General features: G+C 31.8%; 1 long non-coding RNA gene across 1 annotated transcript in view; it reads right to left on the reverse strand.

The window, feature by feature from the left end:
- Positions 1–36: 36 nt before the first annotated feature.
- Positions 37–13,632, reverse strand: part of LOC136036494 (uncharacterized) — a 37,448-nt gene continuing 23,852 nt past the window's right edge. The window contains exons 2-3 of the long non-coding RNA XR_010619736.1: positions 4,222–4,290; positions 37–892 (exon numbers count right to left, since the gene is read on the reverse strand). This is a non-coding gene — a long non-coding RNA (uncharacterized LOC136036494). The remainder of the gene's footprint in view (positions 893–4,221; positions 4,291–13,632) is intronic.

Raw genomic sequence — 13,632 nt, forward strand, 5'->3', positions numbered from 1 at the left:
ATGTTATACTATATATACTATCAGTGAACTCCTTGATTGCTTTTCTTTCTGAAAAATAACGCAGTAAATATTATATGGATTAGCAGGTATTTGATCTAATAAATGTTTAATTTCTATATCAGCAGTTAATCCACATCGATAAATACTCGATTCATGCTTTGAAACGACAAAACAAAATAAAGGATGTACTGTTTAAAATCATTGTAACTTTCACTAGTTCCAGTATCAACATTGTTCATATCCTAACTGTAAAAATCGTTAGCGTTAGAATAATCTTCATTAGCATTACCGAAATCACATTTCAAATCTTCTTGTGCATATTTATATCCATTTACTCTCACTTCAATTGTACCAGTGTTCATATGGTCAAATACCATATTGTTTTGCGTATTCCACTTTTATAGGTATTACGCGCTTCCAATGTTAATTCAAATGAGCTGCCCTTTCCTAATCCAGCTTTTAATTGTTCCGCCTTCTTCGTTAATCCGACTTCTAATTGAATGGCTATGGGTAAACAGGGATGTAATACTGGTAACATCCATGATAAATGCATTACTAAAAAATACATCTACTTAAAAATTTTGAGCTCCCAATTTTATAATTTTATATATTTGATGTGTAACTCTTCTATAAACACGATTAATATCTTGAAAGAATATAGTCGTCTGAAAATTTTATGAAATTTTTAAATGTAGTTCTTCATAATCAATACTTTTAATACATTTTCCATTGATAATATATTCAACATTTCTGAACAGAATAAATCCATTACTTGTTAAAGTAGCTTCATCATTATTTGGCGTATGTTTTCCATCCAATCGTGTTATTTTCACTTTAGCATAAATGTAACTATCACTTAGGAGACTCCATATCTTTTAGTCACAAAATTTACCTGAAAAAGACTTTACCTTTATTAGTGTACCCGACCATTTAAAAGAAAAGACACCTCAGATTATTACCAACAATTGAAAGATTGCGTTCAATAAGAAATGAATAAGGATAATGTAGGAGCCATTTATGAAGTTGGTTTAGAATATCCAAGAGAGTTACACAATTTACATAAAGATTTGCCACCAGCTCCTGAACATTTTCAGTATAAATCAATTATAACTTTAAATAATAAAATAAGCTATGTTGTGCATTAAAAGAATTTAGAATCTTATTTAAAACATTGCTTAGTATTGAAAAAAGTACATAGAAAACTAGCATTTATTGAGTTACCCTTTTAAAGGAATATATCAATCATAATTCCAAATTACGACAAAAGGGAACATATAATTTTGAGAAAGATTTTTTTAAACTCATGAGTAAATCTTGTTTTGGGAAAACCATGGCAATGTTAGGAAAAGAGCGAGTATTGAAATAATCACTAGCGATGAACAAAGACAAAATAAATAATTAAAAAACATAACTTTAGATCGAGAATGATTTTTAGCGAAAATTTCTCGGTAGCCAGAATACCCAAGTCAAAAATAACTCTAGATAAAACTATTTATATTGGATTTCCTGCATTAGAGTTATCTAAGTTACTGATGCATGAATTTCATTATGAATACATGAAACCAGATATAGTGAAAACTTCGACTTATTTCATATGGATACATATAGTTTTATTTATGATATTCGAATGGACGATTTTTGTGAAAACATTAAAGCTGACCTTCAAGAAAAATTCGATAATTCGGATTATAAAATAGATAACACTTGCTAATTCTCTGCAGACAATAAAAAGTGATAGGTATGATGAAGGATGAATTATCTGGAAAAATGATGTCTGAATTTTTAGGTCTGAGAAAATGTATGCTTGTTCAAAAGAGGGTGACGATGAAACCGAGGCAAGGAAAAATTGAAAGGTATCAAAACGAATATCGTTGAAGATAAAATAGCATTACACAATTATAAAGGTATATTCTTCGGAAAAGTGGGAAGCTTATCAGAAGCTCTCTGTCAGAAACTTTATACTTTAAGAGCAAATAAACATAAAATGTTCTTAGAAAAAAAAATAAAAAAAAGCTCTAGACTCTAATGACACTAAAAGAAAGATTTTGAAAAATAAAGTAAAGTCGGTACACTGGGGATACAATATTTTGAAGCTCTAAACTAGTTAAAGTATTATTAAGCTAATTGAGGTATTATAGTTAAGCTACTTAGGATTGAAGTTAAGCTTCATAATTAAAGTTAAGCTATAAGCTTTAAAGTTATGAGTTTCATAGCTATAAGTTTCAAAGCTACAAGCTTCAAAGTTATAAGCTTCAAAACTATAGGCTTTATAGTTTAATTTTTCTTAATAAAGAAAAAATAAAGTATATAATTTTATATAATATTATAAAAATTATAATAATTTTATATTATAGTTATATAAAGTATATAACTTGGTCTTAATAAAGACCAAGTTAATGGATGAAAAAGCCCCTATTAAAGTATATAAATGTGGAAAAAATAAAGGTTGTTTTGATAATAAACATTTGCCAGCACCTCAATCGCCGTTTCGACTATTGATTTGTGGTAACTCTGGATGTTGTAAAACCAATTTACTCTTGAACTTGATTTTTGATTACCTATACTTTCAAAACATGTATGTGTATGCCAAAGATCTTGAAGAAGATAAATATAGAGATCTAATGATTAACATGAATATCTTGGAATAAAAACTACCATAGATCTTTTGGTTGCGAATACTCATAACAGCGATATCATTAATGTAGATGATGTAGATCCCAAGTGTCAAAATTTGTAGTCCAAAAGGAAGAAAGAAGTGTTGTAATCCAAAAGAAATAGATAAAATTAGACAATACCATGCATCTGACTTAGGAAAAAAATGTATCAACTATTTTAAAGAAGCAATGAAGAATCACGGATTTTTACTAATTGGTTTGAAAGCAAAGGGTGGGTCTTTCTAGTACAGAGAAAACTTAGATATTCACTTAATAAAATTTGTGTATACTAAATGAACAAGTTTGGAAGTTTAGTAAGTAAATATTGGAAGCATACAAGTAACGAAAGCAGATTCCTGGATGATAATGTTAATCTTGATTTACAATTGAAACGATTAAATAATCCAGGTGTTCCAAAATCAGAGAAAGGTGCTATGAATTTACAAGATTTATAAATTATTTAAACAATTTCAAGCATGAAGTTGTTAACCAACAAATTCTTACAAATCAGTATTCAAATGAGAATATTAATAAATTAACTAAAATTTATCCATCACCTGGCAATATGTTGACCAGAGTTGATGACAAAGGACTATTAGTTATGCTGTTATCTGACCGTTATGCATCTGAAGTTATTTGACGTTATTCTGTTATCTGAACGTTTAGATAATTTCGAAAATCTTATAATGAATGTACTAGAAAAAGATCCCGATGAAGCATTTCAAAAGAGAATGAAAGGAAGTTGGAAGTAAAAATCAAGTCTATATTATTTTCAAAAGAGTATTACAAAAATCTTTACCTTGGAATTTTATCTATAAAAATAATCCTCTAATAAATGGAAGAGTATACACTTTATTTATCAGAATTTCTAAAACAAAAAATTAAAAACATGTTTCGATGCAAAACTAAAATTTAAAGTGCGAGTAACAGATACAGAAGTGAATGAACGATAGATTTTTAAACTATTACTTCATAAAAGACAGGTAACAAAGATTGAAAAATATAAAACTAAAAATACAGGATGCCATACTGATTTACCCTATAAACAACTGCTTCGAAATCATTCAAGATTATCGTTCTTATCTTTTCTTGATAAATTTGAAATCGGTATAAAAAAGTGACTGTATTCAATATACAATTCATTTATCCCCTCTTCAAAAAGTAAAAATGAACAGATGTCTTAAGAAAAAAGAAAATTACTGCATTCGAATAGAAAATATTATTTTTGTTATAGAACCTGTTAAAAATTGCTTGAATGAAAACAAATTGAACAAGGGACAGTAAAGAATAAAGATGTCTATATGATGATATCGTTTCAACAACTAATTCAAAATGGTGGTGCAGCTGCATTAGGTACATATGCTGGAAAGACAATTTTGGATAAGATTACTGATTCTTCAAATGCTTAAGCTGAAGGTTTAACATTACCGGGGACTTTAACCGAAAGGGTGAGGTTTGAAATTACCCGGTACACACAAAATTGTTGGATATGGATTGGAAGTGGTTGTTAAAGCTTCCAAAAATCATTGTAGACCTAAGAAAATACAAGTAGAAGGAGTTAAAGTACCTGAACAGTGTGGAAGATCCAGAAAAGTCGCTAAAGCTGAGATTTCACAATTCAAAGGATTCTCGCTTCCTAAAACGGGGAACGTCAGAAAGTTTCAAAAATAATACAATTGACAATTATTAATATATTGAATGAGTTAGTTCATATTCCTTATTTTCGAGGCGTTCTTTCTCAAGATAAATTACTAAATAAAATAAAAAAATGAATGTGGTGCAATCAATTATGACTGTATGGGATCGTCTAGGACGTATTTGACTTGATATTTCAATGATCCAAGCCACTCATTTTTTAGAATTTCATGATTCTTTTGAAAACCAACCTCACAATGAAATCATCAATTACTTAAAGACTTGAAATAAGCAAATTGCCTATCATCCTAATGAAGTCCAAAATTTTAACGGTTTGAATTTCGGTCATTTGTGATTTAACTATATAAGAAGAAGATTTTAGAGAAAATCGACAAAATTTTACTTACATTTTATCTTCAAATATAAATGGAAGAAGAAATAGAAAAGAGATTATTTGTTTATCGTAGAAGTTTTAAATATTATGGAAACGTTAGAAATGATTTCTTACTATTCTAATTTATACTTAGTGCTTTAGGTTTGTCTGCTTTTGCTATGTTACACCTTGCTTCTTTAAGTCTTGTTGCAGTTCTGATTGAAATACTTGAAAAATATCTGAGAATAGTAGAAAGAAAGGCTGATTATAAAACTGCATATTCATTTTCTTTAGAATTGCTTGCTATGTATCAATCAGATAAATTGGTTTAATGAAAAATTAATTGAGCGAGAAAATGAATTGCGCAAAACATTACAGTTTTTTCCTCGTGAAAAATATAAGAAGCAAGTGAAATTAAATGGTTATAAATATTGCTTGAAGGCTGTAAAGCGTAATATATAGCTGAGACCTGCGTCATATATGCTAATTATGAAACCGGTTTCCTGAGTGCATGATCCGAAAGAAGCCTTTTGTTATGTTCCAATTGTACACTTTACTAGAATTAAATATTTATTCCTTCAAAATCAACCAAAAAATTGTTTGAAATAGCGATCTCCCTGGGGGGCTGCGCAGCTAACATATATAGCTCATTATCCTCTTCAAAGGCTTTCTTTATAATTGTATCTTTTTTGACGATGCTATAATAGCTTTTCCCGCAGAATACTACTCCAGGAAAATCATGCACAATGTAACATAAAATTATGTATCCCTTAACTGTTAATTTGACTTGACCAAACTTACTAAACATAAATTTAAAATAACGCTTTTCCTTATTTTGAGGATCGGCTTGGAAAAGATTCTGCAGGTGTACGTAAACTTTTTCTTTTTTAGCTTTCATTAGTAGGGTTAAATAATCTAAATATACACTTAATTTGTTTATTTTTATCATAAAATCAGCAGTTTTTTCACAATTATTTTCTTCTATTTTCTCTGCTAATACTTGTTTAACCCAACTTATCCATCCAATTAAATAGGTGAACCAGCATAGCCATACACAATCAACTGCAAAGAATCAACCACAATTTTCTTTATACAGAAACCAAGCTCCTGCCTCTATGATTACCCCATTTACTCTTATTCCCTTTTATGTAGAGGGATTTAGTTAAGTTTTTCCTAGAATTGCTAGGTGTTTCCCGTTTTTTTCAAAAAATATTCGCGATCTTCATAGATTTATCTCTAAATTCACAATCACCATCTAAAGACCGATTTACTGTACTATCAGTAAGCCTACCCAATGTCATTATTTTAAATCTGTTTAACACCGTTGCTGCTTCTACTCCTTTGCTTCGAAAGTGTTATGAAATATTTGGTTCTTTTCTATTTCGTTTCCTGCAACTTTGCTGTGGTTTAGGACTTTCTCAAAATGTTCTACCAATCTTTCCTTAACCCCTTTCCTTAATACTGTTTGCAGAATGGTCTTATCTTTAACTGGGACAAGTCCAGATTGGCTATTCTCTCTGAATGGCTTAAGAAGCCAGTAGAATATTTTATTTTATGTCGTGCGATTGCATCGTCCAGATTTATTGTAATTTTCTCAAAGTCTTCCATTTCACATCTCTTATATTTACCATTTAATGTTGGCTGACTGTCCTTACATTCATTTCATTTTTTGTATAAATCTTTCTCTTCAATATTTCTTTTACGAATCTCTCCTCCTCTCCACTAAACACTAACCATTAGCACTAATATCCTTAACTGCAATTCTAACTTTCCTCCCTAACACACGCTCAGTTACTTTGATAACTGTTCTACTAAAATTATCGTATTCATCTTCAACATTTTTGAAATTTTAGACTCTTCATTTTTAGATTCAACTGTTCTTGGAAAGTTTCTCTCAAATTTTCATCCTGGATTCTATCAGCGTCATAGCTTCCCAAGAAGTAGCTATCCTTCCAAAGTTTCAGCTTTAAATTATTGTTAGAGACTACTAGATAGCAATCTTTACTTTTAAGATGAATATAATCACTTCCTTTATATTCAAGTTTCTTGTATGAATCTTGGAAGTCTTCAGTTTATAAAAACGTAATAAGGTCAACCGTCTCCCCATCATTTATATACCGTATTACATTTTGGACACCTTTATGGCCCATGCTTACATACAATTTTGTATGTTGGATTTCTTCTGCTGGATGTTCACTCGTCGATGACAAAAAAGGTAAGAAATATTCAGAAATTTTTGAAATATCGTTTTCGATATATACGTTTGTATATCGATATTCCGTCCAGTGCATCTATAACGATATTAAACTTTGCCCAACTTAAGTGACAACCAAGGTTGCCAGCTCACACACTTTTCTTGTGCAGTGCTATCTTTTGCTCTGTGGAGCCGAATCGGACTGTTTTTGCTAATTATTAGTTCTTTGCACGCTTTAAAGAAATTATAGAATAGCTCTTAGCAAAATAAAAAACTTAAATTAATTGATTTTAGAAAGATGTAACAGTTAGGCGGTACGGTCTCTGTTAACTTTGCCTTTGCCGTCCCCGTGTTGTTTCCAGTATATCCAACCATCTAAAAAGAAGTAGATAAAATCAAAGAAAAATGGTGAAAACAAACTAATTTAAAAAGTCTTATTGATATTGGTGTCCCCCAAAGTTCAGTATTAGGTTCACTTTTATTTTTGATCTATATTAAAGATCTTCCACGAGGTTTGCAAGAGAATATTAGCCATGCAATTCTATTTGCAGATGATACAGCTATATTAGTTAAAGCTAGGGATTCATTGATATTGATTGAAAATTTGACTATGAGTTTTTCCTCAGTTAACCGATGGTTTGTTTCAAATAATATAGAACCGAATTTTACAAAATATTCTACTAAAAATTAATTTTACTACAAATTATTTCTATGATAAATTTCTGTTAATTTTACTTCCTTGGTTGGATTATTGGATGACTGGGATATACCGAATTCCTTTTAAGAGTTCTTAAAGGTCAAGGTTTTTGATTAGGTACCAAATACCCTTCATTGCAAACAATTATAAGCTGAATGGCAAAATTCTCTTTGATCGATCCGAAAAATCTCAGCTAAATTTAAAAAAGCAAATATTAAAGATTGTTTGCTAAAATTTTGATTATTCACTATTGATGATGGAAAATTAAATTATTTGAACTCCTTCTTTGTGTGTTTTGCTTTTGTGTCCCTGTGTTTGGGATGGCCACCCACGCCCCTCCTGCCCGATATTTATATATTTACTTATACTTGTTAATTAAACTTTTGTGTGTTTTTTTCTATTTGTTTGTTTTTTTGCCATGTTTAATTTCGGAATTGTTATTATGATGAGATATTGGTCTTTTTATATTTTTTTGCACTGCCCCAGCCTTACAAGCACTGCTCTCTGTTGGCACATAATATTGTTTTGTATTTTTTAAATTGAATAAAGAAAAAGTTGAAAGTTGAAGTTAACTAAATTATATTGAAAATTGAAAGTTTGGTAAAATTATAGTTTTGCTATCTTAGAAAGAGGTCTGGTTGGGAAAATGACACCTTCGGTAATGTTTCTATATACTAAAGTATGTCCCAAGAATTTATTTTGAAGTACCTAGCTCAACACCTTCTCCCTCTAAAGGACAGTGACCTTTGATGACCTTTAAAATCTTTGTGTTATTAAAGTGAAACCTTGCAAAACATATCATCTGCTTAAAAGAAATACAAGAAAACTTTTTTCAGCTTCAAAACTTTACTCTATCACAATTTATGAGGTTTCAAAGATCTGCAAATGCATTTCCTAAATTTAGAAAAAAAAAACCTTGACATGGCTTAATATTTTATACAATTAACAGGAATTGCATTTTCAGAGCTTAAACCAGAGAAAAAGAAAGGGATAACTGATGATCAATGTAGAATTTTTTTCTGAAATTTCAATAGGTCCTGTCAAATTCCTTTACCAGTCAAGTAGGAAAATTTCTAAGACTTAGAAATGAGAAGAGGGTTAAAATCAAAGCCTGGCAATACCTATCTTAAGTATATTTTTGGATAAAATTCTAGTTTAGCTACTTCTCACTATCTTGGAAAGGATTTAAATTTGAAAAATGAGACTTTTAGGGATGGGTCTACCAGCTAAAGTATGTCCTGGAAAGGTGTTTTAAAGTATCTATCTCCACTCCTCCCTCTTGAGCGTCTTGACCATTAATGACCTTTAAAAATCTGTCTTATAAAAGTGAAGTACAACAAATATGGTTTCATCTTCACAACTTTACTCAGTCTAAATTTACAAGGTTTTAAAGATATGCAAGTATATTTTCTAAATTTTTTTTAAAAAAAACATGGATATGGCTTACAATCGTACTCGAATAACAGAAATTGCATTTTCAGGACCAAAGCCAGAAAAAAAGAAACTGATAACTGAAAATTAAGGTAAAATGTTGTTTGTCAAAATTTCAATAGGTGTGACCTGTTGAGTTGGCAGATATCTAAAACTTAGAAATCAGAAAAGGGTTAACATAGAAGCTTGACAATACCTTCCACGAATATGTTTTTGGCCTTGGATTCCTTACTGAAAGTTATAACCTAATCTCTTTCCCAGATAGTGAAAAGTAGCTGAATTTGAATTTTACCTATTTTTAGCCATAGATTCATTTCTGAAAGTTTCATTTCCCTAACCTAACCCTCGTCCAAGATAGCAAAAAGTGGCTAAACTAGAATTTGACCTGAAAATTTATCCATAGTCTTTAGGGTAAGGCTAAAATGTAAAGAGTTCTGCTGAAGATATAAAGTCTCAACGATATTCATTTTGGGTATTGATGATAATTTTAGTAGTAGCTATTTTGTAGCTTTTAGTTCAGTAGTTTGAAATACCTGTGTTGGGGAGCATTTAGTCTTTTCACCACGAAACAGAGACCAATCATCAGATTGAAGTTGGCATATTTTCCTATCCTGATATCGTGTGAAACTCAAATTTGAAAGTTTCCTGCGCATTTTGACACCCTCGGCTGGTTTCAAATTACTTCATAAGTTTTCTCACATTGTTCTTGAGAAAGAAACACCACCAATATGGCGGTGTAATATGCCAGTATACAATATTACCCAAGGGCTTTTTAAGATATGCATAAAATTGAATAAAACATTAATCCAATAATAATTTCGAGGAGGAGTAAAGATAGTTAGCAACCCTTTTAATATCTCTTGACAATTAAATATTGGATCTGATTTCAAAAACAAAATTATCATTTCAGAATATTTCTACCTTTTCCTTCGGTTTTCTAATCTTCTTAAGGGGTGACAATATTAAATGTTTATTCAATCTGAAGATATCTTCAAAGATCTAGTAAAAAGTGGTAATTGGATTAAAAATGCTTTAAGATCATTAGGATCCTTGCAGTGTGTTGCTTAGACAAGTATCTCTTGGTCCCAAATTACCAGGTTAAGGTCAAACCTAAAACATCAATAAGTTGTAACAAAGATTTCCAAATACCTAGACAAGTCTTAAACTCTTAGACAAGTTCCCCTATGAAGTTCTACGACTCATTTATTTTGCCTTGGTGTATTCCCATTTTACATATTGTCTCCTGATTTGTTTGGTAACATTCAAGTATCATATAAAACCGATACAGATTCTTCAAAACCGGGCTCTTCGAATTTTGCAAAGATATTTACCGTCGCCTTCCTCCTATCCAAATAAATCTAAAACTGATACTATATATTTATTAACTAATATTTTGCCTGTTTCAGAATTATTCACTCTTCATTGTTTTTTATTCAAGGTAAAATATGACCGCTCAGAACTGCCTTCGTACTTTCGTGCGAGAAATTTTTTCCCTGAGCAACCTGACCATGTTTATGAAACCCGTAATAAATGGAGAATGCAGCACCTGAAATTAACCACTGAGAGATCACGGTTCTCGCCATATTTCTCGATCATGGGTTCCTGGCATCTTTATCTACCATATATTGACTATAGTAAATTTTCCCAAATATAAAAAAGCAACTTCATTCTATCCTTATTAATAAATTCAAGAATCAGTGATAAAAAAAAATCTTAAATTAAATAGTTGTTGGTTTGATGTTGATAAGGTGGGCTCATTTTTCTTTTTTTTTCCAAATAAGTTGCCGGTCATCGGTCACCCTCGCTTGCATACTGTTTTTGTTTTGTTTTTCGGATTGATATTCAGCAAAAATCTCAGTTAAATCTAAAAAAGCAAATATTAAAGATTGTTTGCTAAAATTTTGACTATTCACCGTTGATGATGGAAAATTAAATTATTTGATCTTCTTATTTGTGTGTTTGTTTTTGTGTCCCTGTGTTTGGGATGGCCTCCCACGCCCCTCCTGCCCGATATTTATATATTTACTTATCTTTTATGAGTTTTTTTCTATTTTGTTTGTCTTTTACTGTATTATATTTTGAAATCATTATTACGATGAGATGTTGATGTTTTTTCTTATGTTTTTGCACGTCCCAGCCTTACGAGCTCTGCTCTCTGTTGGGGTATAATATTGTTTGTGTATTTTTTGAGTTTAATAAAGAAAACGTTGAGTTGAACTGTTTGATGTTGATAAGGTGGGCTCATTTTTCTTTTTTTTCCAAATAAGTTGCCGGTCATCGGTCACCCTCGCTTGCACACTGTTTTTGTTTTGTTTTTCGGATTGATATTTGCCGAGTGTCAGTTGTTTTGTGGGTGGGTTCCCGTCTAATGGTGAGTCGTGGATTTAGTTATATTTATTTTATGCATTTGTTTTTATTTCTTTTTTTTCTCAAATAGGTGTGTTATATTGTTATACCGGGTCTTTGTCAATCGATCTTGTGTCTCCGGCTTGACCCTTTTTTTTATATTGTGTGTGTTGTACAGAAGTTTAAATAAAAATCGTGAATCTAAAATCTTGAATCAGTGCAAAGGTTAATGCCAACATACAAACTTTTGACTTGCCCTAGGGATGTCTGTAGGCCTATGTGAATCAAAATGCAGGATATAACTCAACACTTATCAAAATAGGCCTAACACAAAAAAAAAACAAATCAAAGTTTTGCATGGCTAGAATTCTATTTGTCAGCTTAGAATTCTTATTTTACATAATCTGATTTAGAGCCTACAAATTCCATTTATAAGTCTATGCCTGAAAAGTTCAATCAATGATTATAAATGGCAGAAACCTACGGTTAAAAACAATGACAGTTCTGAGCTGTGTTTCTTTTGAAGCCCGCACGGATGACTGACCTATTACGGAGCTCCAAAAAGTCGTTTTTCTTGCAGCGGACAGTACCATAGCGTTGATCAGTGGCAGTGCCAGTGTTTCCACTTCTACCGATTTATCGGTAGATCTACCGATTTTCGGACCTTTCTACAGAATAAATTTCAAGCCTACCGAAATACCGATTTTCTACCAACTTTTGGCGATTTTTTGCCTATTTTTTCTTTTTAATTGTACATAATAGGTGTGACTGCGAATAGCCGCATTTAGCAAAATCCCGGAACCATTCACAGCCACTTTGAGTCTTCATTTAGATCTTGGCCTGTCAAGACGTCTCTTTTTTAATAAATGACACCTGTGATTTTTAAGTGAAGACGCGAGATCAGCCTTGTTGAACTTTTCTCTAGCAAGTACCAGTGCTAATCCTGGCTTAGGCAACCAGGTTTCAGTTGAAGATATAGTTTCTAATTCAAGGTCTGTGTCTCGTTTTTGTTCCGTAGCCTAGAATGTCCCATCCTTGTAATGAATGCTACAGAAAATGTGGAACTGGGTCATTCCAGTGTTCTAAGTGCAATGCTTGGTTGCACCCAGCTTGTCCTGGCATCACAAAAAGTAGTCGCCTAAAAAACCCTAAATGGTTATGCGTACAGTGCCGATCAACAATGGTCGTAAATGACGAGATTATTACCAACGATAACCAACCTGAAGTGATCCAACCACCCGAGGTTAAAAAGCCTCACCTTATTTCTATTGAAGAAAATTCAACTAATTCCAAGGATAATCAACTGGAAGTGATCATTCCAATTGGTATTGTTAATTCCCCATCCGTACCTCGTGTTTCGAATAATGATAAAAATAGTTCCCCTGGATCGATTGATTCTGCAAAAATTACCACCTACCATCAACCCCAAATTACCCCACAAATTTCTTGCTCCAGTAAAGATGAAGTCACGTGCAATGCAAAAAAGGCTAGTGTGTTTGAGCCCCATACCTGTGAAGATTGCCTAAAAAAAGATGCAGAAATCGTCAATCTCAAGAAACGGATTATTAATCTCGAATTTCTTTATGATAGCTTGTCTGATCTTTACGAGCGCCAGAATAGTAATCTCTTCAAGGACAAAGAAATCAAATTGTTAAAAGTCGGTTTTCAGCTCGCAATTGTTGAAGCTTTACATACTTTAAATTCCCCTACACAGCCCAGAATTCCTCATTTAGCTGATACTTCCGCAAATATTCATTACCAAAATTCTTCGGTTCATCAAGCAAGGGCTAGTGAACTTCATTCGTCAGAATTTTCTCAAGGGATTAAAAAGGTTACGCAACCTAATCATACTGACCTCGCTTCAACCGAAGATAATTTTTTGTTGAAATCCAGTGTTAACGACACATCTTTGAAAAGTGACAATGCAGTTGAACTGACAAGCGGAAATCCTTACACAATGCAATCAAATATTCAAAAAAATGAGCTTAATGATTTTACGCGTAATAAACCTAATGTGTGTTTTAACTTCTTAGATAGTAGATGTATTTCTAATAATTGTAAATATTTACACATTTGTAAATTTTTTGTTTTTAGCCGTTGTACAAATAATCTGTGTAAATACCCCCATGTTGATATTTGTAAAAAGTTTTCAAGTGGAAGGTGCTTTGGCTGTACAAAAGCTCATATTGAATCGCCAATTAAAGGTCGTAGTAGGCTCCACAAAACTGGGCTGCCCAGAAGCCACCTTAATCCTGCTAAATCTACTAAGCATTTTAAGTCGTGTAATTTTGCTCATGTATCA

This window comes from Artemia franciscana, chromosome 15 (genome assembly GCF_032884065.1).
Source record: "Artemia franciscana chromosome 15, ASM3288406v1, whole genome shotgun sequence".
NCBI lineage: Eukaryota > Metazoa > Arthropoda > Branchiopoda > Anostraca > Artemiidae > Artemia > Artemia franciscana.